Source organism: Pistacia vera, unplaced genomic scaffold (assembly GCF_008641045.1).
Source record: "Pistacia vera cultivar Batoury unplaced genomic scaffold, PisVer_v2 Contig591, whole genome shotgun sequence".
In the NCBI taxonomy this organism is placed as follows: Eukaryota; Viridiplantae; Streptophyta; class Magnoliopsida; order Sapindales; family Anacardiaceae; genus Pistacia; species Pistacia vera.
In genome coordinates this window covers 152967-158108 of record NW_022196436.1, presented here as the reverse complement: position 1 = coordinate 158108, position 5142 = coordinate 152967, and the positions used below count along the sequence as shown (strand labels likewise).

At 34.0% G+C, this 5142-nt stretch overlaps 1 non-coding gene across 1 annotated transcript; it reads left to right on the top strand.

The window, feature by feature from the left end:
• Positions 1-4796: 4796 nt before the first annotated feature.
• Positions 4797-4899, top strand: LOC116109969. Its single transcript, XR_004124815.1, has one exon. It is a non-coding gene; the product is annotated as a small nucleolar RNA R71 (small nucleolar RNA).
• Positions 4900-5142: the final 243 nt, after the last annotated feature.

Below are 5142 nucleotides of genomic sequence, written 5' to 3'. Positions count from 1 at the left end.
ATCGTGCACCTGGGTTGATGATTCTACCTAGGTACACGATCGCTTAAGCGATCCACGATCACTTAATCGACCAAGACAAGAATCGCTCAAGCAATATCTGGGATCGCTTAAGCGATCGTGCACCTGGGCTGATGATTCTGCCTAGGTGCACGATCGCTTAATCGACCAAGACAAAAAGACAAGAATCACTTAAGCGATATCTCAGATCGCTTAAGCGATCATGCACCTTGGCAGATTTGATTCTACCAATCACATGAGATCGCTTAAGCGATCTAGGATCGCTTAATCGACCAAGTGAAAAAAAAAAGAATCGCTTAAGCGATATCTACGATCGCTTAAGCGACCCTATGTAAACGAAGTTCTTTTTAGTACGATCGCTTAATCGACCAATGAAAGATTTAAAATTTTAACAAATACACCCCCACCTACCTAACTTCCCAGATTCTAGCGACCACCACCGGAAACCTACCAGGAAAGGGCATTACGATGCATAGCGGTCGGATCAGGCTGGTAGGGCATCGATATGGCCTTTTCCAGCCAGATCGACCACGGATGTGGCTGAAAAAGGCCAGATCACGGCCAGATTTGGCCATCGACAAACGAAAAAGGTGACATTTGGCCATCGTATATGGCCGGCGTTGACCGTCAATGTCAGCCATTTCTTTTAAAAGTCGATGACGGCTCGATGTGGCCTTTTTCGGCCAGATCCATAGTGGATCTGGCCAAAAAATGTCACATCTGTGAATTACCGGCCATTGCCGGTCATTTGTAGCCGTCGATGGTGCTGGAATCTAGGAAATTTGGTGGGTAAGGGTGTTTTTGTTACTTTTTAAACTTTTTTAGGCGGTATTAATGAAATTAATTCAGTTAATGGGTCTAAAATTTATTAAAAAAAATACTAATATTTCCTAAATAATTAAACAAACAAATATTACGGGAATAGGATTTATAATATTTATAGGAATATTCAACCAAACACACCCTTTATGTTCTGAACAAAGAAGAATCGTAAACCCTATATGTTTAACATAGATGTAAACATTCAACACTTTATATGTTTCATACTGACGTAAAAGAACTATATGTTTAATATAAATATAATAACGGTCATATTCCACTGAACGAATCATAAACCCTATATGTTTAGCATAGACGTAAACATTCAACACTTTATATGTTTCATACTGACGTAAAAGAACTATATGTTTAATATAAATATAATAACGGTCATAGTCCACAAAGACGAATCGTAAACCCTATATGTTTAGCATAGAAGTAAACATTCAACAATTTATATGTTTCATACTGACGTACAAGAACTATATGTTTAATATAAATATAATAATGGTCATAGTCCACAAAGAAGAATCGTAAACCCTATATGTTTAGCATAGACATAAACATTCTACCTTAAGGTTATTTTGTAAATAATAAATTTTATAACATGACGTAAAAGAACTATGTTAATATAATATAATAATGGTCATAGTCCACAAAGAAGAATTGGAAACCTATATGTTAGCATAGACGTAAACATTCAACACCTTATTTCATTACTACGTAAAAGAACATATGTTTAATATAAATATAATAACGGTCTCAGTCCACAAGAAGAATCGTAAACCAAACTATATGTTTAGCATAGACGTAACATTCCACATTTATAGTTTCATACTGACGTAAAAGAACTATCGGTTTAATATAAATATAATAACGGTCATAGTCACAAAGACAAATCGTAAACCCTATAGTTAGCACAGACGTAAACATTCAACACTTATATGTTCATACTGAAGTAAAAGCCTATTGTTTATATAATATAAAATAGTCATAGTCCACAAGAAGAAGTAAAACCTATAGTTTAGCATAGACATAACATTCTATGCTTTAATTTCATACTGACGAGAAAGAATATATGTTTAATAATAAATATAATAACGGTCATAGTCACAAAGAAGAATCTTAAACCTATAGGTTGCATAGAGCTAAATTCTACACTTTACTGTTTCATATGACGTAAAAGAACTATTGTTTAATATAAATAATAATGGTCATAGTCCACAAAGAGAATCGTAAACCTATATGTTTAGCTAGACGTAAACATTCAAACTTTATAGTTTCATACTAACGTAAAAGAAACTATAGGTTTAATATAATATAATAACGGTCATAGTCACAAAGACGAAGTCGTAACCCTATAGTGTTACTAGCGAAAACATTCAAACTTTATATGTTTTCATACTGACTAAGAGAACATATGTTTAATAAATATAAAAAACAAAAAAACAAAATAATAAAAAAAAAAAAAAACAAAAAAAAAAAAAAAAATAAAAAAAAAACAAAAAAACAAACCAAAACAAAAACATAGAAAAAAAAAAAAAAATAAAAATATAAAACGGTCATAGTCACAAGACAAATACGTAAACCCTATATGTTTAGCACAGACGTAAAACATTCAACAACTTTATGTTTCATACTGACGTAAAAGAACTATATGTTTAATATAAATATAATAAACAGTCATAGTCCACAAAGAAGAATCGTAAACCCTATTGTTAACATAGAGTAAACATCAAGACTTATATGTTTCATACTGACGAGAAAGAAACTATATGTTAATATAAATATAAAAGGTCATAGTCCACAAAGAAGAATGTAAACCCTATATGTTTAGCATAGATGTAACATTTAACACTTTATATATTCATAATGAGTAAAAAGAACTAGTTTAAATAATATAATAACGGTAATAGTCCACAAAGAAGAATCGTAAACCCTGTATGTTAGCATAGACTAAACATTCAACAATTTATATGTTTCATAATGACGTAAAAGAACTATATGTTTAATATAAATATAATAACGGTCATAGTCCACAAGACGAATCGTAAACCCTATTGTTTAGCAAGATGTAACATTCAACAGTTTATATGTTCATACTGACGTACAAAATATAGTTCTATAAATATAATAATGGTCATAGTCCACAAAGAAGAATCGTAAACCCATATGTTAGCATAGACATAAACATTCAACACTTTTTATGTCATTACTGACATACAAAGAACTATATGTTTAATATAATATAATAAGTCACTAGTCCTGAACGAATCGTAAAATATATGTTCAGCATAGTGTTAATGTCAAACCGATGCTTGAAATACAATAAATAATATCCGAATACATAGGAACACTTAAGCGATCTCTTGCTTTCACTACTGCTCAGCTTAAGCGATCGGTAATCGCTTAAGAGATATGGCCTCTTTGAATCAACCAGCAGTTTCCAATGGATCTTCGTACGTTATCTGAAAATAGTCATGAACCAAAAGGATCAAAAGCATCGATTTCTAAACACGTGTTATCTTCTAAAGGGTGTTTCATAGTTTAAAAACATCAAATGTACTGTTTCATCTCTACCTAAGAATAGCTCACCTTTGCACATCAATCAATGCCACTGTGGCTAAAAGGTCGTCCAGAAGAGAGATATCTCAACATCTTCTTCCATATCCAAACAAGAAAATCTACAGAAAAAAAACTTATCTACCTTGACAAGCACGTCCTCCACAATACTCTTGGATATTTAATGATCTGTTACCCAGTTGTAGAGATATGTGTGGCCCTTGGTTCCAAGTCCCAATTTCTTGAAAATAGATAAAGGCATTAGATTAATGCTAGCACCTAAATCACATAAGCTTGGAAGATGAAAGTGAACCAATAATGCAAGGTATTGTAAAACCCTGGATCTTTATTTTGGTGGCAATTTATTTTGCAAATTGCTGAACATTCTTCAGTGAGTTTTACTGTTTCTTGTCTTCCAGTTTCTTTTGTTAGAAAGGATTTCCTCAAGAACTTTGCATAGCTAGGCATCTGAATAGAGCATCTGCAAATGGAAGAGCATCTGCAAATGGAATATTAATGTGCAATTCTTAAAAATATCTAAAAATTTTGCAAATTGCTGATCAACTTTATGCTTCTTCAATGCAAGAGGGAAAGGAGGCTGAATCACTATCTTCTTAGGTTCAAACAACTTTTCTGCAATGTTGTATGGTTGCACTTTCGGTGCTTCCTCTTTCTCTTGCTCTTTATGTCCATTTCTTTGCCATCCTTAGTGTAATTGCCTCACATGCTCCTTTGATTCTTTTCTGTGTCACATAGGCAACATTCCTTGAGCTTTCCTGATATTAAATTCCCAATTGCCCCATCTGAGTCTCCAAATTCTGATTGAAGGTCTTGATCTGAAATCTTGCTTTAGTGGAGCTTACAAATTTCGTCACTAGTTCCTCCAAATTGGGTTTCTTTTCTGAGAAAAGCCTGAAGGTGGTGGTTTCACTGTATTTGATTGCCCCATGAAAAATTCGGGTGATTTGCCAACTAGGGTTGTAAGTACTGGAGTAGGGATTATCCTGTTGTTGCCTGTGAAAATTATCAACATAATTAGCACTTTTAGTAGAATTAGCAAAAGGGTTACCTATCTAACATTCATTACTAAGATGGTCTCCTCCACATAGATCACACACATGCTCTTCATTGCATGATTGGGGCACCATATTATCAATCTTTTTGTTCAATGCTTCCAATTGAGCGGAAATTGTTGTGATTGCATCCACTCCATATAATCCTGCTGCCTCTTTGTGGCACTTATCAGACTACCATTGGTAACTGTTTGAAGCCATCTCTCAATAATTCATACGCTGCTTCTGGTGTCTCTTCATTATAGTGCCTCTGAAGCTGCATCAATCATAGAACGGTAGCAGGAATTAAACCATTATAAAAAGTTTGTACCTGTAAAAATTGGTAATCCATGATGCGGGCATTTCCTCAACAACTCTCTGTAACGCTCCCATGCTTCATATAACGATCTCCATCTACCTGCATAAAATTAGTGATATCATTACGTATCCTTGCAGTTTGTGGAGGGAGGAAAATATTTAGCTAGAGAAGCGCTGAGCCAATGCATCCCAAGTGTAATAGATTTTGCAGGCAAAGAATTTAGCCAATTCTTGGCTTTATCTCTTAAGGAAAAAGGGAACAGTCTCAATCAATTGATCATCTGTGACACCATTCTACTTGAATGATGACATATTCCAAGAAATTCCAATGTGAGCATTTGGATCCTCGTGAGCTAAACCACTAAATGGCAGG